The following is a 26,592-nucleotide window of genomic DNA, read 5'->3' on the forward strand; positions in this document are numbered from 1 at the left end:
AGCACTCAACTTTTGATACCTTTCTACGCGGACCGCCATCCGTTCTTTTCTCAGACGACTTTTTGAACTTATGTTTCACTTTTAGGAATTAGCCCTCGGTTGGTCTCATGGGGGACCGGGCCGGACATGATACGAGAAGAGGGGGAGGCGACTTCCCAAATTGCCCTGATAGAGCGGATAGAGCAAACTTAGATACAAAGAAAATGAAAAGGAAGGCAGTGAAGGCGCGACAAGCGCTGACGATGACAGCCCACGGGCTGTTTTCTTTCATCTGCAATTACCAACTTCTACACTTCAGCTCTTGGCATCGCGCTAATAAATTGAACGTCGACTTTGGACCAACGCACTTTGCCATCCCGGTTATCGATGAATGGCCAAGGTGTATACGTGCGACCCAGGACACTTCTACGGCGGAACTTTCTGCTCTTTTTTTATTGGATCTCCGGATCTCGTTCATGTATGAAACATGATTGGTGCCCAACCCTGATTGGGGCGATTTCTCCCTCAATTCAATGTTGGAAACTGATTGATGGTCAAGCATAGAATGCATTTTTGTGTGGATCATTTCGTAGAGAGCGGTTACCGACTGGAAATGATAAAAATAAAGAGCTGTCTCTCCACTTTACCTGCAGAGCCTTTTTCAGAAATTATCTCCAATACAATTCGATTTTTTCATGCCTCGACAAGTTGGCGCCTTCGGTGGCACTGGCTGATTTATATTCTCTGGTTTCAGGGAGAGAAATAAAAGTGCCAGCTTCCCATGCGGAACAGAAATTTATTAGCATTCAAATTGGAGCTAGTGGTGCCTCACCATATATGTCCGCATTTGCATTTTAAACACGCCTCCAGCCCAAAAGTTGCACGCCATCAAACTTTACTGGCGGTGTAAGCAGGGATTGTTGATGGCTTTTGTTGGTGCATAAAATATGCATCAGAAAACATTCTGTGAACAAGCCTCGCTCGCTCAAACACCACGAACTGCGGCGTGAGCAAACACACCATCGGCATGGTCCGAAATTGAAAATTTCCCTCTGTTCAGAAGCCAAATGACGAGCGGCAATTCGCCTATTATTCAGGGTACCGCCAATAAAAGTGTGCCGGTGAGCAATAAAGGTCTGTCTCTCGGGCGCTGCAGGAAGCCGGCGCGATCGGCGCCGCTGGTAATTATTTTGCGCCAGGAACTAATTTGTCGCACGCTCCGCTCGCTCTCGCACCTTAAATTAATTATAACGCGCCTTTTACGATCACAGATTAATAATTTCAAGTCTCTTTCGCTCGCTTTCCCTCGCCTAGCAGAACGGACAGCCTGATGGTGAGCGAGCCGGCGAACGAGCGAGCTTTTGCTCGCAACCTCCAATAAAAGGCGTTTGTGAACCCAAACATGGCTCTGCCAGCTGCATCGATCCGACCAACACGCACCAAACCAGCGCACTCTATATCTGTGGGCCCGCGATGCCCTAGTCTTGGTGCCAATTTCCCTCCGCTGTGCGCGCGCTCGCATGCTCGCGCAACTGAAACAATTTGTTTTGCCGCCGCGACGTGCTGGTTGTTTAATTTTTCGTAACAGCTAGCGCGCCCATTTTCTCGATTTAGACGAAGCCCTGGCCCATTAAGCAAATCGATCGATCCGGTCCCCTTCTTCACTGTTTGTTTCAGCACTGCGATTGATGAAATCAGAAAATGTGTGTTGTATGTGGCTCGCGGCTTGTCAGATGGAAATAAAGTGGATGTATTGAGGGATTTCAGGAATATTGTTTTAAAGTCAGACATTTTTTTGCAATTGTTTGCTAACCACAATTTCAAATTCATTTATCTCGTGAAAATGATATCTTGATTAGGTTCAGAAATATTATAGTTGTTTATTCTGTCATATTTTGCCACTGTTCGTGAATTTAAATTAATATTGACTTGTAATTTACTAAGCATTCATAATATTCTACAATATTAATACCTAATTCATTAATGAATCAAGAGTTAAAAAATGAAGTGTGTGAGAAAGAGCAACAACTTGACCAAGACACAGCCTGAGTGAGCTCAAAGAAAAGCTTATATTCACTGTTTCTTATATTCGGGTTATAAGAAATGTTGAAGATTTGTTTTCTCTTGCTCGAATTCCAAACCAAGCATTAAAAGCTGTCTGGAGAGAATGTGAGAGTAAATAATTTCAAATATTAATAAATATTGAAGTTACTTTTGAATATATTAACCAGTCTAATATAAATATTACCTAAACAGTGCAGTATATATTTTTATATTTAATCTTAAATTTATTGCGGAATAATAGCAAGAAGGAAACTGCAATCAAGCACATTTTCCCCACATAATTTCAAAGGCCCCTGCGACATTACAAAGTATGCAACCTGCTTGTCGTTATTGATGCGCCGGTTGCATTTTGATTGTCACATGGTTGTACGTATCATGTTTAAGTTGCTTCAAGGAGTGTTATTTTAAATTGTTAAAAATTCCAAATTCTAAGTTCATAAAAGCAACACGAATTATTCAATTTAAGGGCGTGAGAAAAGCTTTCTTTATCAGAGAACACTCTTTCCAGTTTAATTGGAATTTTATTTTCCCTCCACAATCTCTCCCGATTCTCGGGTACGCGATCCAAAAATAATCCTCTCCACTCACAAAAAAAGTTCCAAGAGGGGCCTTAAAAGATCAATGCAAAAGCGACAAGATCACACAACCTCTTGTTTTTTGAGCCATTGGAATCAATTCGGTCTGTAAATTTGCCAGCCACCAATTCTTGGTAAACATCAAACGTTTGGGAAACTAAAAATCTTGTTATACAAATGAGAGTGCCGAGAGGATTGTGCGTCGACGTTTCGAGAGCCGTGGGCGCGGCGGGCGGCATTCGGCCGCGCACAAAGAGAAAACCATCCGCAGCACCTGCATGTGGCACCGCGCTTGTTAACCTCATAATGCGCGTCAATCACTTTGCAAATCGTGGCTCATCCTCGTTGGCGTTCGCGTATCGATCGGAATTCGCCAGAATAAAACAAAAAATGCCCGAGGCTTTGTTATGTCGGCTCAGAAGAAAAGTCGGCATTTGATCAAATTTGGTGCTTTGCTGGCTGCGGGCCCGACACGCACGTTGAATTTCAAGATAGTCTCTTTTCCCCTGAGCATTGTTTCTGCACCGCCAGGAATATGTTTTTGGGCTAAAAATCGAGTGTTTTCCTGCTGCCGCAGTACACATTTTTTGGAGGGGAAAGTCATACGTCACTCGAGACATCCAAGTCCCTTATCAACAAGAGACTCTTGAGAAAATCCGAGTGTCGCAGAAATCAAACGTTCCCTACTCGCCAGATTGCAGACAGACGAGCCTTGCTATTTTAGGGTATTTCGCAAATCCGCGCGTCTGAGGCAGGACGAGAGCGAGAGAGTAAGCGTGCTGTGCAAAAGTTGGGAGCTGGAGCGTGGGCTTCCTGGTAAGCCTGCCTGCAAACGAAAAACTTTCAGAGCTGATGGAGATAAGGAGCCAAAGTGCACGCCCGGGAGCGAAAATTTGCCAAAAATGGGACACGCAATGCGTCTCTCGAGGGCGGCTTATTAATCCAACTAATTACCACGTGGCACATCTGGATTCGCAGCCGGAATTTTTCAATCTCCCGCGGGATTAGTCAACCCGCGGGGTCTTGGGAGGGCAATAAAGCAGGCCAAATTACGCACGAATCGTCTCAGCGTTGCGGGATAATTTATACGCGGCCGCATTTGATTCCTTTTTATTGCATCTCCGCACACTGTATAGGCAGTCCCATTCACGACAGTGTGAATTACGGGGCAAACTTTTGAAACACACCGGTGGCGGCGGTGGCCGCGCGCAGGTAAGGAGAGATTGATGCACTACGTGGAGCTGCTGAAGGGAAACGGGGCCGGGGGTTCCTCCCCAGTCGTGGATTATAGTTCTGAGAAGTGAGAATAAGAAGGAGAAGTTTTCGAGTGTGCCTCCTGCAATAATAAATTATTCAATCTTTGGAATAGGTGCTTTACAAATTCAAAATCGAGTTGGAATTGCAAGCAGCAAATTTCCCTAATCACTTTGAAAGTTGTTTCAGGTAAATATTATTCCAAAATAACGACGTTAAATGAATAACTTGTTAGCAGTGATTTTAAATTGCTTTAAGCTCAAATTATAAAGGAAATTTTGAAAACCTTTTAGTATGTATTTACTGGTATTGACAAAACATTTTAAATATTAATTATTTTGTGAGTATACTTAATCCAGAAAGCAGCTAATTCAACTTTATTTTTCAAGCTGACACATTGAAAAAGTAATCCTGCAAAGAAACTAGGATATATGGGATTAAAATCCTCCCCTCCCAACACGGGTCAGAGTAGGAAGTGAGAGCTCAGACTCTCCCAATAGCGGTTTTTCACTCCGAACCCTCTTTTTCTCTGCGCAGTGTAATCTATAATCTTATTAACATGACCAAAACCTTTTTCATTATCTGCACACCCACTCCTTCCGAGTCGCTGCTCGGGGGCACGCAGGCGAAACTGAAATTGTTATTTGATTTTGTAATAATCGTCCCCTAAGCTGCTGCAAATTCAATTACGCACAGGCAGAGAAAATTTATTGCCTGCTCTCACTATTGGTGCAAGCAGAAACATGAACTCCGCGCGAAATTAGAAGTTCGCCAGCTGAGCACTCGAGAGAGAAATTCATATTGTGCGCCGCTGAGATTTCAGCTAAAAATTTCCAATTCCACGAAACGCCAGGAGACTCGGTGGTATAATTGCGCGCAAGGATAATATATATATATGTGCTTCCTCCCACTACGGGGAGAGTGGCTTTTGTTTTTAAGACTTCTCGGGCGTTCTACTCGGTGGATCCGCAGTTGGAAACAAACAGACTCGTGAATTCCGAAAGTATTAAGTGAAACTTGGGCTGTGTTCCTTGCTGCCATACGCGAAATTGCACTCCTCAAGGTAGCGAGCCACGAGAAAGTTATGAAAGAGTGCGAAACTTGCTGGAATTCCCCAGGGAAGATGTTTGCGTAACACACGTACAAACGCTAGTACAAAACACACTATACACAACAGCAGTAGGAGGTGGCAGACGGCATTTCTCGCGCACATGCAGAAATTCATTTTGCAAAACATGGCTTCTTCACTCGGCGCACGCAGGAAACAAAGCTCAAGGCGACGAGTTATAAAATTCCTGCGTTTTATCATCACGCAGCGAGAGGAGGACGGGAGAGAGGGCAAAACGACTCGTTTGTCTGCATAAGCAGTACGCAGGCATTGCGATGCAAAACTGATGTTTGTTTTTCCGCGCGTGCCAGTGGCGAGATAAGAAATTGAAAAAGCTGCAGCTTCAAATACACACGCCCGGGCAGGCGCTACACGCGCCTCGCCACCGTTCCGTGAAACTCATTCCACTGCTGCGACTCTTCTGTCGCAAAGGAAAGCACTGCTGTTTTGCCACGTGCCTTTTAAAAGTTGTGATTTATGAGCCTTGTTGTACTGATGACATGCATATCACTGAATAAAATTTTCTGCAGGCGCAACAGTTGTTGTCAGCGGGTCGAGTGAAAACATGTATTTATGAATTTATGAAATCATGAATTTTTTTCTATTATTTTCATATTTTTTAAGGTTAGACAAAGGTCATAGGCAAATGACTCATTCGGAGCCGAGAGAGCTTTGTGAGAGAGCAAAGTCGATGCCAGTTCTAATGCGTGCCAATTTACCCTCGGTGCATGGTCTGAGATGGCGAAAGGCGCTGTCTGTCTCCACACTAAACGACGCACTTTGGTGATTAAATTTATCTCGCCGAAAGCTGGTGACGAAGCACTTTCCTCCACGCAGAGACATTAACTGCCAGTGGGCAGAACATAAATAAATAAATAGATTGCTTGAAAGGCGAGCAGTGGTTTAGCCGGCTTATTTATTTACAGCTTATATAAATAACGTCTCCTTAGTCAACAAATTTTTAAATCTTTTTTAATAAAAAGCAGTTTTTCTTTGAAGATAATTAATGTTTGCTATCTCAAGAAAACATAATATAAATACGATTTTTGTATGATTAGTTTCATTTCTATCAGCTTAATAAAGTAAGTGTGTAGTGATTTGTGCTGCTTCACTCAATCCCAGAACGGCCTATTCTCCTCGTAAACACCCAATTAGACGGTGCTATTTCAAGCCGGGAAAGACGTGTTTGTACGTTCGCCCACTGCTCCCACCTGCCCTTCACAACGGCTCATTTACCTTGAATTACGCCAACTGTTGACATGAACAAAGCAAATAACAGGCACCGAAATTTAATATCTCTTTGAATGCCTCGAACGTTCCCTGTTGACAGTAGGAAAGACGCTTCCAGAGAATACTTACGGAAATGTCTCCATATCGGCATCTGGAACAGAAATGAGAGTAGCATGAGAGAGGCAAAGTCTTCACTGCTCGGTCAACAAAAGTTAAAATTGGTCCATTTTGAGTGGGCAATCGAGGGTAATGGAAGCGGCGGACAAAAGTTGCTCGCCCAATCAATTACAAAAGACGAAAAGCTGAGTCCAGACCCTCTTTCCGATCGCGTGTGACCAACTAACGAGGGACAATGGTTTCCTTCTTCACTCGACGCACTTTTGTGCACCGAATTCGCGAGGTAATCCCTTAATCTGATATTGGCATCGGCGGAGAGAGAGAGCTCGCAACATTCGTTTAACTGCACGTCAGCCTCGGCAGTAATAGGATTAAGCGGCCGTAATGTCGTCTGCATGCGCCCATAAAGTATGCATGTCCACTTGTACACACACGCACACATCCCTGTAGCCCGTTAACACAATGCGTTTTAAGGGTCACGTCGCTCGTTTTCTCTCTACTGCGCGAACAAAATTCGGAGCTCCGATAATCCAGCACTCGGTGAGCTCAGCAAAATTGCTGATGTTAAAAAGCTTGCTGGACCGGACGTTTCAAATTGTGCTTAGCAGGCCAATTACACTGGTGAAAACTCCTTCATCGATCTGACCATTGATTAAAAAGCAAATAATTTCAAATAGCGGGCATTAAATTGAACTAGAAAATCGATTGAATGTGATGGAAAACAGATAAGGAAATTTGAAATCAGAAAAATCTGGAATTTCCTCGAGTTTTTGCTGTTCAAAGGAAATAAATTCATCATCTCGAACAAATAGCAAACAATAATATCACAGGCTCTTTGAAAGATATTTGAATGGGTTTATAAGGAAGAATTGACTAAAAAATAAATATTGAAATTTGTAAGGCATTCCATTCTTCATAGCTCCATCTCAGAGAAGTCTACGTAAAGCGTGCTGGCGTAGTTTATTACCATTTTCCGTGATTAATTTAGATTCCAATGTAAGTGAGTTTATTAAATTCCTCTTTCCAACAGGCACGCTGTGCCCCATTTGAAAATGGAGATTAAAGCGAAACGATTACAGTTTCCGACCAAGCGAACGAGCCGCTTTTGCGGCTTGTACAAGGGAAAAAATTGACCACGAGATTTATTTCACTGAGCAGGGAAGCAGAAACTAAAGATTTCCACTTCCCGAATCGGTAGCGACCCTTTCAGAAGTCGCTTACGATCCACAATTTATCGTCGCTTTGTTCTCAGAGCGGGAGGGCAAAGTTGTTTACTCGCTCGTCCCATCTATTGTCTCTTCCTCGGCACCTCTGAATTGCGCAAACAATGGCCCATCAACCAACCTTCCTGTTCTGAATCCAAGAATACCAACAGCGTAAAATAATTGTATGGCTGGAAGTGCGAGCGTGAGCGAAGCCTAAATTCGGCTTAAACCCGTTTCAGGTCTGGAATTTTTCTGTACAGAATATCGATTTTGACGGAGCGTTTTTGCGACTCCGAATCCACGTTGGGGATGAAAGAGGAAAAGTGAGGGCTTAGACCGCGATGGCTCGGATTATGTTTTCATATATATATATGCGCCCGCGGTGTTGCATAACAGCTGGGTGACAAAGGAACGCTCGCCACGCGGAGGCGGTGGTAATGGCGGCGAATCACGTATTTTAATAAAATATGAGAGAATTCTCGAACGTGGCTCGCACTTTTATATCCACTTGCGGGCAAGCCGCAGAGCGAAAGAGATCCGAGATTCTGAGCATCTCGCTGAGAATATTTAATACGAATTTATCTCGACGATGTTCGCGCGTAAGGCAGCGGCAAAAGCTTATAATATTCGCGACCCTATCCCGCTGGGTCGTGAAGTTTGATAAAGATTTCCCTCTTACTTTTAATCTCCAACACCTTCGGTTAACACGAGAGCACATGCTGTAGGATGTTGAAAGTCAATTTTCACTCAACGATCGCTGTTCGTGAAATGATTAGCGGGATGAAAGCGACATGCGTTCGAACACATAATGCACACGCGTCGTCGTTATAATGATCAAAAGTTTCCGACCGCTCGTCGTTCTTTCCCTTTCATCTGGCAGCGTAATTAAAACTATTTCGTGAAGTTTGAAGCTGTCGCTTTTTTTGACTCATCGTCTGCCTCTGGTGGCTGCAGGGAGGAAAACAGAGGAGAGAAGAGTTTCCCTGCTGAAAACACAAATGCCGAATAAAGAGTTAATTAATAAACTTGGATAATGCAGCGTCGGAAAGAGAAAGCTAGCAAGCCGGCATTTCGCCAAGATAAAGGAGAGTTCTCCGGCGAAGGCTGCAGACGGGGAAGGGGCTTCAAACTCCCATTGTGCGCTCTCTTTAATGTTTAGTTGCAAAACAATGAAGTGATGACAATAATTATCGCGCCATTAGTCAACTGGCGCGCGGGACAAAAGAAAGTGTTGCCCTTTCTCGCGCCCCGGATGAAATTAATGATCCTCGTTTATCACCGCTCAAGCAGGTATTCTGAACGCGAATATATCGGGCACGAGGCAAGAAAGAGACTCCTCTATTTTTCTCTCATACTTCATTAGCGCACACCCAGCAGACAATGGATGCTGCGCGCCATGGAAATAACATTCGAATGCACTGTTCATGAGGCTTAATTTAAATAACTTGCAGTGGAAAATAGAGTAATGATTAAAAGAGGAAAAGATCGATGCTCTACTTTCCTGTGATTTTTATTTTTCCTACAAGCGCAGAATATTATTTTAATGAATGGGATATATCTCTCAGAACTCGGTGCTTTATTTGTTTCTTCAGCTCTGTTTATTTGTTTCGTGAAATAATCAAACATCAACTATTCATGTTACATTAAAGGAATTTATTTTCACTTTGATAAACATTTCAGCTTGTCTCATTCCTCTGATTAACTTTCATGGAGCACAAAAGTTTGTATTGCAATGGAATTGACAAAGTTAAATTTCCCAATACTCAACGGTGCTGAATTGCAAATGAAGAGACAAATTTGGTCGAGGAAATTAACAAAGTTTCTGCATAAAAAACTAAACGCGCTCAAGCAGTGAAGTCATGTTTTGCAGTGTTTCCGTCAAAACATCTAACGAACTTAATTAAACTATGCAAATCACCCAAATTGAGCTAGCAATCAGCACAAAAATGAGCGAATGCAATTTGCAGTAAAGCCGTGACCCAATTGCAGGCGGCAAGGTAGCATATCCAGTGTTCTGCACTCAAACAGTTGGCGAGACAGGTGTGGTTTGGTGTCCTGATGAGTGGCGTTCGCCATTTAATATGATAATTCGCAGGCGCTCGAACGAATGCGCGCACGGGCAAGAGAGAGTATTCCAGCTCTCGACCTGCTTATTAATACGTGTCAAGAGAGCCTGGCTCCTGTTGGCACTCTGCTTGTGCAATGCAAGCAAGCCAGCCGCCGGCGTATACAAACGGAATAAATTATCTATTTGCGATCCACTCGTGATATAAATTTACTTACACCAGGCGCACTGCCAGCGGTAGCACTGTGAGTCTATTATTTATACACGGGCCCGAATTACATTTCATGCATGTGCGCATCGAGCATTGTACCTTTTGTCTGGCCGAGGGTGTGTGGCGTAATGAGTGTTTGTGGCCGGTCGGGCCTGACCCGATTGCATGCTGATGAAAGAGTCCGTGGCTGCTAATGCACTCGAATTGAGCTATTTAAATATGCGCATGTGTGGCCTGCAAGCTGTTTTATTAGTTATTTATTTCTCTTGTGGCATTATCAATGTTTAAAAGGATTTATGCCACCAATCTTTGCCATTTTTCTTAGTTTTTCTCTCCTACGCGTACGTTGACCAAAACCACGATATGGTGGCCCACAATAACCTGCTGTTTTTCAATTGCTTTTAGCAAGTTTTAACTTGAAAACAGTATTATAATATTTCATTTATTTTTTAACTAACCATTGTTAATTATATAAAATATAATATTCGTACATTGAGTTTGTGACGCCATGTCGGAAATTATAGAATTTTTAAAATAGAGGATATGACAAACTAGCTTATTTTTAAATTTTTTTATAGTCATAAATTTTTGGAAAATCCCTATAAGATAAAGGCAAAAAATAATAATTCAATAACACATAGTTATAAATATTTTAAATAGCCAGTATATTTAAAAAAGGGGAAAATCAAGAATTAAATTTTCATTGGCGTACAACAAAAAATACGTAGACTTCCAATGAAAAGTAGTAGGCACAGTAGATTTATAAAGTCGCTATTGTGCCAACAGCACGTTACACTCTTGCTCTTCTAGAGCAAATTCAAATTTCATTTTTTAAATAAATATTGAAGATGATGCCAACGGCAAGAAAACAGAAGAATATCTAACGAGATAAGTCCGGTGTTTTTCATCATTCTTCCAATAATCCTCAAATGCGCCTCTTTCAATAAAAATAAATATACCAATGACAATAAACATACATTCAATGGGATTCAGAATAGATTAAAGATTTGTAGCCTTTACCGCAAATGGTAGACATTATATGGCTCAACACAGATGTTTACAATTAGTTTAGATTAATTTGAACTACACCACGCACAGTAGGCGTTCAACGCTACTGTTCCATAAGCTGCGGATTAGATTCATTCGCATGGCGCAATGCTGGACAGATTCAATTTGGATTGATTGTCGATGGTAAATATAGCCAGACTAATCACAGAAATGAAAAAGCCTGGCTTCTCTGTAAATGAATATTACACTAGAATCCTCTCTGGAAAACAAATCACAAACGCGCACGGGAATGTCACCTGGAGAGACCATTACAAATATAATAATAGTGGTGTAACAGTCACCGCCATTACTAGGTAATAAATATAAAAAAGGGAGGAAGGAAAATGGGTTTCAATTAGAGCCGGGCTGCATGAATATGAATGTCGCATTACGGAGGGCTGTAGGTCAAGTATGATGTACTGGATGCAATTTACGAGCTTAGCCGCCGGCTTGCACGATGGATGAGTGATTTAAAATGCTCGTCGCGCGCAGCTAATGCATTTTTAATGTTTTCGCAAACAGCTCCCGAGACATGCCCCGTTGAAAAGGAAGAAGAGCCGGTTAATTTTTGCGCTGCAGCCTCGGTACCAAGCGGCCTCGCGCACTCGCTCGCTGTTTGCTGTCTGCAGATGCACACGACACGCGCGCGGCGCCACCGCCTCCTCTGTATGAAATTGCATTTCTCAGACATTAAACCCATCCTGGCCGCAACTGGTTTCACATTTTCCTCTTTCGCTCCGTCGGCCTCGTCGTTGTGACGATTTAATCATGAGCTGGCCTCGTTTTTTGTTCGCTGCATGTCGGAAGGCCCGCGGGGATATGAATTGAATGTAAATTGTTAACCTTGTCGTGTGTGCCGCGACAGATTGGACGACGCGATATTAACATGTATTTCCTGTGAAACAGTTTTGCCAATATTAACCATCAACATCCGCTTAACTTTTCCTCAGACCAGAAAATTCGTTTTTTGTTTTAAATATTTTATAAGATCATACGAGCTTTAGGGCTTATTTATCACCATGTTATCATTAGCTCCTATCCACTAGGCATTTGTTAGTTTTTTAATCAATATTCTGTTTTTAAAAAAGCCATGTGAATGCTACGAAACCCAGTATGAGATTAAAAACTAATCAAATATTTAAAAAAAAATACATAGAAAAGACTATCACTTTCCTACCGTCATTTTTATCAAATTAAATTTGAGAACCTCGCACTAAATTTGATATAATATAGCGTTACAAATTTAATTTCTAAAATTAGTTTCTGATGCGTTCCCTAGGGTGTGCAAGTTTTCCAAATTTATATCAACATTTCAAGATTTTTCGAAGATTTTTTTCAGATGTGAATGTTGCAGATTAAAAAATGTCCATCGTGGTTTTTTACAATCTGTTTTAACAACAGTCATCATATTTGCACAGTATTTGTTTTACTTTAAAATTAAAAAAAAAATCAAATTAGAGGAATGAACATCAAATCAGTTAGCATATATAAATGGTTTTTCTTTAAATTTCCTGGACTGAGTAAAGACTGACACAATTTAGAAGCATAATCTGAAATAATATATGGTTATTCAAACATTAAACATCTTGTTGTTTGCTATTTGTTTAATAACAGCCCCACCATCATTACAGAGATATGTTTTGTGAAATTCTACCGTCACAATTATGATGAGTTTTATCATTTCCTGATACTCCAATTCAATGAAATGATTATATGGTGATGAAAATTTAGTTTGTTTACATACAAAGTTTGTATTACAAACTCTATAGTAAACAATTAAAATAATAAAATGGAGAGTTTAGCGATGTGGAAGTTCAGCTAGCGCGAACAAATAAATATTTTGGTGGAACACGTTAAAAACAAAAAAACAAGGCTACTCTTTATTTCAAAAGAAAAGCAGTTGCAAGAGAGATTGAGTAACTGTCCCACTTGCTAAAGAGACGAAGGCAACAAGAGATTCCGCTGTGTACATAAACAAGTATGCAATCGCACTTTGCACGTTTTAGTATCTTCTTCTGCTATATTTTCCGCTTTGAGGAACTCGATACAAACACGAAACATATACTCTTCTAATACGACTCGCAACGCTCAAGTGACAATGATGCAGTTTGCATCTCTTTTGGAGTATAATCCCTCTCGAGAAACTGTGTAGATAATATCACGACTGTCGTTTTGCGTCCAAAGTTTTCTCTTGTGTGCAAAAGTAGCAGTGCCGTTTCCAATACGATATCATGATTCAGTGCACGTGAACGAACATACTTACTTGTGTACACATTCGTATAATCCGAGGGAAAAATAAGCACTCTCATCCCGGTACGTTTAACATTTTTCAATAAAAAAAGTTGCGAGGCTCTCTCAATATGTGAGCTCTCGGCAGACACGAGAACGACGAGTGAGATTTCTCTTTAGCCGTTTCAATTCGGGGTAGCGGGTTTTTATTGCTGCGCGCGCGAATGCGGATTAAAAATTTTACTCCCGCCGGCAAATGGGTTTCAAATAGTGTTTTAAATGTGTCCTGGCACGAGATTTTTTTCAGCACCGTCTTTTTTACGACAGCAAATGAGAGAGGGGCGGGAAATGGAAAAAGGACCGAGGGCGCTTTTCGGTTTGAATACGCCGGGCACAGAAATGCCGTCAATTTAATTTTCTCCTCTTTAGTATCAGTCTAAATTCCGAGGAAATGCCTTTTTTGAAATTGTGGAGCCCTTTTTGTACACGAGAAAGCAAAGCGGAAAAGTAAGATTTTTTAAATTGAAAAGTTTCCTTTTGTAGATCGTCTCTTTCAAGAAGTGCTCTTGAGATAATGTGAAGTAATAAGGGTTTTCTCTAAATGGCTTTATTTTGATCTGCTTAAAATAGTAAAGACGCGCATTATTTGTTTACGATAGAAACTGCCATCGCGTTAAAACTGTGTAAAAAAATTTAAATTTTATCAATAATAACATTAAATTCAATCTTAAATATTTAAAACAATTTAAGTTAATGTCGGTAATTTATTTAAGTTTCGTCACTATTGAACAAAAATTGTGTATTCGAATTGAATTTAAAGTTTCTCCTAAAACCATTAGTTCTGTCCGTAACTAGGAAACAATGCTAAATTGAAAACCTTTAACTGGTGCTCCATGTAAACATCACAAAAATCAACAATAATGAACACATTTGAGGAAAAATTTGCATTTCAGAGTGGAATGGACCCAGGGTTCCCTTGAAATATTCCTAAATTAAAATTTGATTAATCTGGAACAGCTATTTTTGTGGAAAATTACCAGGAAGCTCAACAGAAATTAATTTAATATTAATAAGCCACAAACTAAGAAGTCAACGTGTAAAACAACAAAGAAATTAAAATCTATTCCTGCCCGTTCGGAATTTTTGGTTACTGTCTTGATGGTTAGGTTCTGAAACCTGGCGTTCATTATCGCCAATCAGAGGCCCCAACACACAGGGTCTGAATCATCAAAGTAGTGCTGACTTGAAACACACAAACAAGGCCGCCTGCACACGTCACTAAGCTTTGATGTTTGCTACTCGACTTTCTGGCAGGCAGGCACCTGTGGTCAGGCACGTTCAAATATGAAGCAGAGGCAGCAAATGCACTGAATCATAAATATTTGATCGATTCACGCTGGCCCGGTGCGGGCGGCGTGCGTGATGTATGCCGCAAAGAGAGGAGCACGCAAAAGCCACACCAGAGAGAATACACACACACACACACACAGGCACAAACGCAGAAAGTATTGTTGCTGGTCAAGCATAAATTCGGCTGTCCGTTCTTGTTTCGGTTTTGCAGCCGCCCCATGTTGATTACGTTCTGGCTGATGCAATTACTCTTTGTTTCAGTCGAATGACGCTCATAAAACGAAAGTGCACAGTGCGTAAATATAGAATAGTGGAGACTATAACTAATGGGCGGTGGGAAGCGGCCATCAATTCGGATTATTGGGCCGCGGATGCAGCGCTGTTGCGGCAACAAAGCCGGCTTAATTTTTTCACAACTCATTTAACGCGCGCGGGATGTACTAAAACGAGAGCGTTTTCACTTCCTTTTATCTGCGCGCGGGATTGAAACAACTAACTTCTGCTCGATTATATCTCCATCGGAGCGAAAAGAAACGGTCGCTTTTATGCTCTGCGAGCAACTTTTGGCAGGCCAGGGGTTTTCCGATATTATCTGCCGGGCGGACGGCTCGCGTGAGAGAGCAGCCTGGCGCTTGATAGCTTCGCGCGCTTGCACGCACTGCCCGGGAAGAACAATGTAAATAGTTATACCCGAAATTGGGCTGCAGTGGGTCGGGAGTATAGTTAGTGATAGATATCCGGCTCAACGCCCACAGCTTAATTAGCAAAGCTTAGCACGAAAGAAAAGAGCATGATACGGTGTCATTTGAAATTCACGCCCGCTTTGGATTGAAAAACGATTTGCTCCACAAGTGGTGGACTGTAAAACGCAGATTTCATGATATATTGTAACATATTGATAAAAATATTAATTTATTGACTATCCTTATATAATACAGAAAATAAATAAATCAAAGATTGATGTCCTCTCAGATTTTGGTTTATGGCTCTAACAGTTCCTTTGAAAAAATTTGAAAATGGCTAATAGGACCAAACGTCTGGTAAAGGATTGGAGGTAAAATTGCAAAATTGAATACGAAATTTTTTTTTCCACAACAAAATTGGAAGCGAGTCTTTTCTGTCATCAGGCATGTTCACAAGATACTCACTTGTGACGGATTTAACTCTTCATTTTAAGAAAAAATATGCACAAGGGAGACTAGATTTGCATGACAAGAATATGAGAGCTATTTTCTAATATTCACAGATGCAAAATCATCATTTTCCTTTCAATTTGGCGTGAGTTCAAAATGAAACTCCACAATATAATTATGGCCACATAATTGCTTTTCACGAATTCAGGATGTTGCATTAAACAAATTGAATTTCGCTCGATTGGCATTATCAAAATGAATGAATGAATGACCTTTACAGTACCACTAACCCCATTCGAAATGAATGCGTTATCAATTAACACCACCGGAACAAACAAAATAAGTTACATTATACGGCAAATCATAAAATAAACAACCTGCTTACACAATACACTATATTCATACAATAACTCCCCCTGCATGCCTGCACGCCGGCGGTGTGAAATGAACACACCGGAATTTTGGGCTCAATTCTGCTACTCTGCTGACGAAACGGATTCCCCTATACTCCCTATACAGTGCACGCGTGTTATTGTTTGCACCTATATTGCTGAATAAACGTAGATTAATTGCCGAATGAGAAGGTTTCTGTTCGTTCCAGCGGAGCGGATTCTACGATAGGAGGGTGACCGAGTCAGATGAGGGTTCAGATCAGCCACCGAGCTGAACAAATTAATACACAAGAGCCGCACTAATTGGGGCGCCACTCGGGCGCAAACAAATAATGATCATTATAGCGAACACGCGTACGCGGCAAATTGGCAGAATATGTGATTTGTCCCAGCCGAGCGGAGGCGTTCGTTCGCTCCACAGTTGCGAAATGAATATTCGCACACGCGTCAATTTCATTGTCACCAGACTGGAAATCGCGCTGGCAACAAATCCACCGTGATTTGTCGCCTCGCGGTCCAAATAGACGATGCCAGAAAGCCGAATTCCCAGCCCGGCTTGTAAATCACGACGGCAAAAAGTGAGCGCGTGGCCAAAACGCTATTACCACCATTAGTGCGGGTGTTTAGGCCAAATAATACATTTCGCGGGGCGCCGGCGGCTACCCCTCAGACAGTTGCCCTCCACCGCCGCCGCGGGGAGGGAACGGGCTGGGGATTTCGCGCTGCTTGCTGAAATATTTATGCACGCGGCCAAGAAGAAGACGTTAAGTTGCGTGTTGGCCATTAATTTTCACACTCTCTAAACAAAATCCTATCCTCTTAGTTGCAGGCCAAATAAACACCCATATAAATCTCGCTGACGTTCGCCAGTGGAAATTAGTTAGACCAGCAGCATCGGCCGGCCGCGTTCCCTGTATGTACACAAACAGAAGAGGCATGCATGCTTGCTATAGCTTGCTTGCGTGTTGGTTGCACACCATCGGTGATATCCTCCGGAAAATCGCGCATTTTCTTATCGTTTCACTTCACTCAGCCACGTTTTATTGCTAGGAATTCCATAAAATTATAGGATATAATTGGCTCCCTTGGCAATAAAACTGTAAATCAACGAACTAATCTGCATTGTTTTGACAAAAATTCACATGAAAGGGATAAAAAAGCAGCTGATTGATAAATAAATCATGTTTACAGGCAGACGGAATTCATACAACATGCGATTAAAAAATTTCCATTTCAATGTTCCACGCTTTCGCGCACTTTTGTCAGTTACTGCTACCACGAAACTCGTTGTTTTCATTTAAAACTCGATATGTGAGTTTAAAAATTGGCGAGTGTGCAATGGAAAAAAGACTAATTATACCAGTTTATTTCCCTTGAACCAAAAAGGTACATTTACAATTCCGCTCCCACTGCCACTTACCAAAAGTGGTATAAACTTGTTTTGCATGATAATTGTTCCATTCTAGATATTTTCAATTCAGTTCTATGCACCCCATTTTTTCAATTTTCAGTAAGTCCGTTCTTCGTCTCTTACGAGTCAATCTACCAACAGTGTTTTTACTCCAGTGAAAAGCCCAATTGCGCAACGTCGTGATCTCTTTTTGCTCGATTATTTAATCAGCCTAGCTTCATTAAATCGTTCAACACGACCAATTTGGTCAGGCCGCAAAAACTAAACAGCCACCATCACATGCAAAAAATGATAAAGGCACTGCGATAAGATTTTTCCGCCGGCGAGCGTTTTTAATTCCCAGGATAATCTCTTTTCATTATCACTTTTAATTTTGCTTTGCGCTTATTCATTACTGGTCTGCTGTGGAAGGATTTTTGTTGGCGAACTCGTCGCCGTTTCGCTTGTCCCGCCACACAAGACCACTCTGTAATTCATTGCTCGTATTTTATGAATAATTACAAGCTGATTCAAGGACCGGGCGCACGCGTTTTGCGCACAAAAAGAGACTACTCGGCTCGAGATTAATATGAATTCGCAGCATGCGTGGAGATTTAATTAAAAGTATTGATCCCGCCAGTGAGCCTCAGTTTCCGCCGACAAAAGGCTCTTTTCGCGTTTTATTAGTCATACACTCGATGCTCCATGTGTGCTCTGGTGTGATTAATTTTCCATGGAGTTCTCCCCCGACTGATCAAGTTGTTTGTCGAAGGGAATTACTCGACAATGCGGCCGATAATGAGCCGAAGCAATTTCGCCTCGGCCACGATTTTCTGTTTCCCCGCGGCCGCCTCCCTTTTTTTCCTTGCACGTAACGCAGCATTAACTTTTAGCGGCACGGCTTCATTACGCGAGGACACGTTCCTGGAGCGGAGCGTAATTTATTATTATTTAGGCTGCGAGCCGGCGGAACACGGACCTCGCATAAATATTTCACTCAGGCAAAAATGCCTCCGCTCGTCATGCTCGGCTTAAATCTGCTTATTATCACCAACAGTGGCAGCTTCGCCATGACTCTTGGTCCCGCGTTTCAGCACGTTCCAACTTGTTTTGCATTCAAAGTGTCAAAAATTTCGAGCTGGTTAATTTTCTCTGCTAACTTCATTTGACAAATTATTTTGCTGAGCAAGAGACCATGGGTTGTTATGCAGTGGTGCTCGACGAGGGTGAAAAACAACGGCGAGGGTGACGAGACCATCGCAAATTTTAAAACGCCACAGCGGCAAATTTACTTTTGTATTTGTGTTTTTTATATTTTACAATTATTAAAAATTCTGAGATAAAATGAAAAATTTCTTTCAACCCGAAAATTTGGCCCCCTAAATTTCATTACGCACAAAACACTTTGCATAATATAGCGTTTTTGTGGCGTTCTTTTCATCCCTAACACAGTTTTCTGGCTGGTTACATCCAGAGATTTTTTTGCCTTTAATTAGAACCGAAAATGAAAAGCCGAGCAAAACAATGGACGCCCGGCCTGAAACAGTTATGTATTACAGGTGCGGCTCACTCAGCACGTCCGCCTTTTTGTGCCGTAATATTTTAAATTTTCCCCAACGGGGGTGAAACCTCGTCTGAAGAACGCCTGCTAATTGCGTCCAATTTGCTAATTAAACACGCGTGCAAAGCAAATTTGCAAACAAAATCCGGACTTGCAGGGTGTGTGGCCGCAGTTCTCAAGGGGTGAGTGGATGCTGCGTCGAGCGCGCGCGTGTGTCTATCGGACTGTGCAAACATTTGAGCTACTGGATGGTGCGTTGAAAAGTGCTCGCCGTTTTCCTTTCGCATTCATAAAAATCCTGATGGCTGAGCAAAAAACTTGAACCGCAAAACAGAAAAGCCGGGCAACAACAAACTGCTGTGCCAAGAGCAAAATTTAACGGTCGCTAAACAAAAATCGTGCGGACCAGGAGTCGAGTTTCTCTATGAGACTCGGCATGGCCATGACAACAAGAACAGATGAGTCTGCGTTTTTTGTTTTGCAAATATGTGTATTTTTCTACAATTCTTTTGAAGTGTTGTCTAACCATCAGGCACAGCAAAAGTCTTTTCCGCTCTGTTTACGTTTCATTGCCAAATGGTTGTTATTTAAAAGAAATGATGTGCCTTATTATACGCATATTTGAATCCAAACCATGAGTTAGTAGAAAACATTTCGGAAAGACCCAAGCCAGTCGAGTGGTCGAGATGAAAGATATGGCAAAGTTGTAAAATTTAAACGAGATCAAAAGCTTACTTAACAGAGCAAAGAGTCACGTTTCGTAATTGAAAGCAAACAGGGCGGCGCGCAAACAAAGATCCCATCTCAATTACATTATTTCGTGACGCAAGTCGCCGCACTTGGGCGAAATAATAGAGCGAGAGATGCTCTCCTCTCATCATCATATCCAAGTATGCTCCATAAAACTCTCTATATCTGGCTCGCCGTCGCAGCTTTTTCCAAGATCTGCTCACTAGCAGGCAATTTCCCATTCCGGTTTAACAGCTTGGCAAACACAAGCTCTCGCGCACGCCTTCATGGAGCAGCACATACTCTGATATTTCCCTGGATTAATCTTTATCGAGCATTTATTTGTCCTGGGTAAACAACTCGACCATTTCAATAATCTCCTGGCTGGCGGCGCTCCCCCGCTCTCTTTTTGTCCTCGTCGCAGCAGCGCCAGCAGTCGCCATGCTCACTGAGGCGTGACGACCTGCCTGCGAACGCCATTTGCGACAGGCGGCGACTTTTGTGGCGGCTGTGCTGCCCACCGAGGGTCAAAATACAGATCCAACACACGCGAAACTGATTGCGAACAACGTGCTGTGGAAAAGTAGTATGTACATAGAGACTATGCGATTTTGCGCTGCTGGGGAGAGCTGATTTTACCATTTGTCCAACAAGAGTTTCTAGTCTTTTTTTATTACGTAGCGAGGAAGGTTTTTTTCTAACTGCACACTGAAATAAAGGGAGATGTAAAAACTTATTTCGGTCATTTACAAGCAAAATAAGTACTCAGAGAGGACTATCTGACTACTCAATAAGGCAGTGATATTTAGACGATTATTTTTACGGTATTTTTCTGAGCTTGCAATTGACGATTGCCAATCGTCATGAGACTATCATATATCGTACAGTATTGGACTTATTGGTTTTTGACGAAATAGACACGTTCAAACAGACGGGTAAATAAATTACTATTATTATATGGCATCCCTTAAGGGGAGCCATATAATAGTAGAAGATTTATTGCACGAATGAGAAATAATATTTTGTGCGTAGCAGATAAAAAAAAATAGGAATTACTCGTCTGTTTATATAATTTACGTGTCTATTTCGTCAAAAGCCAATAAATCCAATACAACGCTCTACTATGAAAACGAGCCATATCATTTAAAGGCATTGGAACCTTAATTAAATCTACAACATTCTACATAGAGCTGCAGAAATCACCAATAAAAATTGTGATTGAAATTTCCCATGCGACCCAAATGACCGGTTTTCATGGTCTAAAATTTTAATTTTTTCAACTTTTAAAAACATTAAAACGCAAATAAAAATGGAGTGAAATAGGTGTTCAACACAAAGTCCTACTAATCAGAATCACATGAATAATTATAATTCAAATATTTATCGGAACTATCTTTGTCTTTATAAGGTCAAATCTTAAAGTTTATTTTAATATCATCGGTTTTACATTGAAAACAATCAACGCAACTTTTGAAATCTATTATTGGTAATAGTTTCCTTTACACAATGATAATTGTGCATTTATTTCAATTTCGTGATGAATGATCAATATTGAATTAATTGTACGGAAATAATCTTCAGCTATAGATAGAATGAACCTAGCTCTAAATGATTTTTCCCTCCATTCCTAAAAGCCCAAATTACTGTAAAACTACATTACAACTTCCCTAATATTCACCTTCCAATAAAAATGAACAGCTCAATACCAAAGAGGATTCGAGAAAAGTTTCTAAAATTAGTCATTTTAAAAGCCCACAGACGTCACTCGCTCGCTCGCTCGCTCGCTCGCTCGCCCCCTTTCATCTCCTCCCTCTGACTCAATTATAGAGTAATTTATTTCCCTTTTCCCGCGATGCACGGTCCACGCATACACAAAAGAAACTTTGTAGCGCTTCCGTCTCATTTAAAAGCGGCTCTGGGAACCGCAAAGGCGCGCACCATGCAGAATTACCCACCTCGGTGGCACTGGCAACTGGCGTCGCGTGGCTGAAATCAAGCGGCACTTGCACATTAGCAGAGTAATTATCGCGCACGGGACACAAATCAGCAGCCGAACGAGGCGAGCGAGAGTTTTTGCCATCGTTCATTTGCAGCCGCGGTGAGCTGGAGGCAAAGGTTGAAAATCTCTCGCTCGCTCTACCCCACTGCCGGCGCAGGGTGTGTTTAGGGGTGCGCCGCAAGACAAGCAGGCAGGGATTTTGTAGCGGTTGCTCGTTCTGCTGGTTTAATTAGTGTCTCTACGAAGATGGTGCTCGTGCAGGATCGTCAAAGGGGGTTCTGGCTCGTCGACGCGCAGTGGCGGGCCGGCCTCGTGTGCTCTCAAACCTCCCCCTAATTATGCCATGTTTCCAGATTATGTTACAAGGTTTTACGCACGGTAATGCCTTGTTTCGTGCGCCACACTCGGGTTAATTAAATTCGGTCAGCCGATCTATGCCAGTCGAGTGCAGATTAGCGTGTTGTAAGCCACCCCCAAGCGATCCATCATTTTTGAAAAGTATCCGTATGAAGGAATTCACGGATTTCTGAAATTTAGTGCTGCCTTTAATTTTGGATACGGAAGTAATTACATAGTCTGCCCCTGGCTGGCTTTATCGGTTTGCAGCGCTGAAATGAGGGTGAGGCGGAAAGGCGTTCACCCGTGCAAAAGACAGAGGCTTGCAAAGCAGCGCCGGCGTTAGAGTTTCAGTTAACGCGCAGCTCTTTGCGGAGACAAGTTCAAAGGCCGTTCTAACAGCAACAATTCATTCCGTTGCAGGATTCGAAGAGTTTTCCATGCAAAAAAAGAAGAGACAAGTACCCCCGTGTTCACTCGGGCGTGCGACGGAATCGGTTTCAAATATATTTCCTTTTCTACACCGCCTCAAACGTTGGTTAGTTATTCATGGAAAAACAGCAGTGTTGCCCTACTGAAAAATAAACCAGCCAAGTATATTCCACAGCCCTCTCTGAAAAGGCAAACTTTTGTTTTGCGTGGGCACACCAGCCACGTACTTTCTCACAGGGTGGCCGCCGCCGCCGCCGCCGCCACGGACCGCATTTAAAATTCAAATTTCAGTTTACATTTGCACACATAATTAGAACAGAAGGCTGCTCAGTTTCAGAGGCGGCGCTTCCTCGTTTCGCAAACTTCCATCTGGCCTGACGAGACTATAAGAGGGGAATTAGATCATCAACTCACCTAATTCCCTCAAGGCTGCTTTGATCTGATGTACCTGCAACACAATTATTTTGAATAATTAATATTGATTAAATTCCAGTAATTTATTAAGCTCTGCAGCAAACTCGGCAATTTTCTTTGGTTACAAAACTCTCCTCAATAAATTGACATTGCTTTGTGAATCCTATATAATAATAACGAAATTGCTAAAGGAGAATGCAAACTAATTGCATTTTGCTCAGAATATTCAATGTTCAAGGGAAGTGCAGGAAAAGTTTTCGCTACATAAAGTGCGAGCATATAAGAAGTTTGTTTGTTTGTTTCTGTGAATGACGCGCGCACACCCTACCACCCGTCGCTTGCCGTCTGACCGCACTTCTACCCAATATAGTTTTATAAGTGCCGCAAAGCAGTGTTTTCTCATCAGCCCACGTTCTAACTATTTCACAACTTTCCCAATCAATTCGAGTGCCGCAGAATTCCTCAGCAGCCAAATTTAATGTAATTGCATTCTTATCACTTGGCGTTTCGGCTGGATTCCTCGAGGACGTGCACTTTGGTTGCTGTTCGTACAGGAAAAAGCAACAATAAAGAGGCTGGAAGTGGTGCTTTGCTTACACAAAGTTGATCCACGAAAGTGGACGAAAGGAGCTCGCGCCAGAGATTGTACGGTGATGCGAATCCGAGTTAAAATCACCGAGGCACGTAGGCGATTATTCGACAACAAGAAAAGGGTCACGCTCCCGTCAGTCCACGAAAAAGTCTAGCGGTGCGGACATTTTTCATCGCCGGCGTCCTGTTCAAATCAACTTACCAATTAGCAGCTTTAATCAAGTTTACAGGAACGCGCCTCTGAAATCACAAAAGTGCTCGCTCTTGCCGGCACCACTCGCTATTGCCAAAAAGGAAAAGAGCGCAGCCGCGTTTTTCCGAATTGATTAGCGTGGTAATCAAGTCACTGTGCAAACAATTCCAATCCGATTATTTCGTCTCAGCGCGCTGGCAAATAAAACGGCGTCGATCGCTGCCGTTATTAGAGCATAAAATTGACAGTCGGGATTACTGAAAATTAAATAAACAATGGCAGCTGAAATGTAGCATTTCAAAAACGGTTTATGACACAAATTTAACTAGCTTAGAGAGTTCCAGGAACTATTTATTTTTTAAGAAAATCAGTCGGGCAACTCGGTAAGCTCTCTGAATGAATTTTGCTCGCGCTATTATACGGCTCGCATACCACCGATGTAACTAACAAAAAGTCTTAATCACCACGGATTTTACATGGTGGCTTAAAACGAAAAATTGAACGGGAAAATCTAGCACCAGAAGAATCTACATTGCTGCCCCTCAGGCCTCATCAGCAGTTATTTAATCTGCAGGAAATTTTTTATTTGAATACAGCCGTCTCCAATCATTACTGAGCACAATCAAAAAGAGAAGTAACGAAATTCTGTTTAATCCCACCACTCGTCATCCCGCCAGCGACACATAACTCCCTCTTACAAAATATCGCGAGCCTTAAATTCTATACCTTTTTTCTGGAAATATTTCAAGGGGTGAAGAGATCGACACATAAAAATTCTCGAATCAAAAACATTCATTGCGAATTTAAATGATAATTATATATATTATTCCGAAACGGATTAAACCGCTTTTTATTTTCTAGTGTAAAAATAAATTTCAAAGTAAATATTTATTCCTTTAAACTCACAAGTTAATGCACAACTCAGAAGCCTATTTTAAATGTAATTAAAGACAACATTTTTGCAAGACTTTTGTTTTTCTCTGTTGAAATGCGCATAATTAGGGAGAGTTATCTATTTTCAGATCTAGTGTTTACACAAAGCCCCGCATTAACACCGTTTGCGTTTGTTCAATTCATTATGCGCAGATTTGCGCTGCTTCTATCTGCATTGAGGGTTGCCGGCACGTGGCAGGCAGGCAGGCGCAGCGGTCATAATACAGGCAATCAGCCGCAGCAGGGCCGACCGGGATTGCCGCCGCGGCCGTCTGATAAAAACGCAATCAACGCGCGCGCGCCTTCGCAAAAATGAGCCGCAGTTGCATTTGGGGCTGATTTCCCAGAGTGCCGTGCGGCGCGGTGCAGAAACGACAGCGCATACCCACTTCCACAAAAGGCGGCGGGGCCCAACGCCATTAAAGCCCTCGGGAAGCAACAAAAACCGCACACGCCGAGCGCCGCGTGCACCTCGGCCGGGCACGTCGGATGCATTTTGTTGTCTTCTCATATTTATGGCCGGGATCATCTTACTTATTTCAGTTGCCGGCGCGCACGTTGCGAGTTCCTTTTCAGCAAAAAGGGACCGACCGCGTGATCCGCTCTGGTTTTCACGTTTTTCTGTATCAAGTTTCTGCAGGCCTGCTTTATTTAGGTTATGCTTTTGGTGGCGACAAATTTGACCGGCGGGTCCAAATTTACAACTGCGCTGAAAACGGGGTCAGCGGTCACACGAATGCTGCTGCCCTGGTCATTCTCCTATGAAACTGGAACCCTGGTGACCGCTAAATGAATAAAAGAAATAAAAGGATATAAAAGGAGGAGGAGACAGAGTTTGTAAACAACGAGAAAACACTCGCCATCACTCTTCATTATTGTCATCCCAAATGCGCCTTAATTTAGGACAAGTCTCGCAAGGACGATATATCTCACAATTTATTTTTACAAAAGAAAAGAGGAAAGCCAAAAACAATATGTTGCTAATGCGGTTCTACATGGGAAATAAATTTTTGTTTGGAAAATTTCCCTTCAATTCTACCATCATTAAAAAAGTAGATAAGGGCAAGCACAATTTCCAGTGAGTATATATCTAAAAAAGAATAAAAAAATCAAGTTGTTGGTTTGCAAAGGAATTTCTATATTTCACATGTGAGGTATAAATTGGAAGTATCACGTTACATGCCTATCTGCATGAAAAAAGGAATCATAAACCTGGATGGCGAAAGTGGCTCTTTCCATATTCGCGCAAAAGCTCTCTGCCGACGAATCTGTGCGCAGGGCGTGCTTCTATTTTGAGGCAGCCAGCAGGAAACTCGGCAAGACAAATTGTCAGGCAGTCATGAGGGAATATTAAATTATCACTCTCTCATTGTACGAGGGACTCGGCGGGAAGAGAAATAAAGAGAGCGAGAGAAATTGTTCCTCTCGCGGGGAGAACATAATCGTAATGACACTGGGCGAGAAGATGGAGGAAAGCAACGCGCCGCCGGTTATCTTCTTTTAGTATGCAAATTCCCAAATGGATATTTTTCCAGCGGTACAAATGGCGCCTTAACCATTCAGATTTATTTCGCTTGGCTTTTTTGAGCCGTGTCTGCGTGTGAGAGGCGCACTGTAAATGAAATCTGGGCCTCTTAATTTTTTCCCTCGGCTGCCCGTATAACGACTTCCCCTGCCTTCATAACATAATATCTCTGCCGGCCGCCTTTAATAATGTTTAATATAATGAAACTGCGGTCGACCGAGAACGAGCCGCTTGACTTTTCAATTATATTTTAGCTGATTCGTCGGATTTTAATGAAATTGCCTCGCATACTTGCACCGTATCGCGCGCGCGAGCGTATGCGCGAATCGCTCGCGAATGAGTGCGCGGCTGTGGACGAAACGAGCAAATATGCTTTGCTGAATAAATAAGCCTCAACGCCACTTGCACCCGGCATACTTTTGATCTCGCGCTGGCGTATGTGTTTGAGTAGCGCCGCAGCTAATTTCCACGCTCGAGATGTGATTTTTGCCCTCGAAGAACCTTATTAGCACCGTAACGCTTTTCCTCTT

The 26,592-nt window shown here is 42.2% G+C and overlaps 1 protein-coding gene across 2 annotated transcripts in view; it reads right to left on the reverse strand.

The window, feature by feature from the left end:
* LOC135947049 (TWiK family of potassium channels protein 7-like) overlaps positions 1-26,592 on the reverse strand; it is a 102,313-nt gene that overhangs the window by 49,796 nt on the left and 25,925 nt on the right. Inside the window, exons 2-3 of one of the 2 annotated variants that reach the window (XM_065495605.1) lie at positions 22,821-22,854; positions 6,340-6,361 (exon numbers count right to left, since the gene is read on the reverse strand). The gene's annotated coding sequence lies outside the window, so the exon portion shown is untranslated. The remainder of the gene's footprint in view (positions 1-6,339; positions 6,362-22,820; positions 22,855-26,592) is intronic. The other variant, XM_065495606.1, reaches the window with a different exon arrangement.

This window comes from Cloeon dipterum, chromosome X (genome assembly GCF_949628265.1).
Source record: "Cloeon dipterum chromosome X, ieCloDipt1.1, whole genome shotgun sequence".
NCBI lineage: Eukaryota > Metazoa > Arthropoda > Insecta > Ephemeroptera > Baetidae > Cloeon > Cloeon dipterum.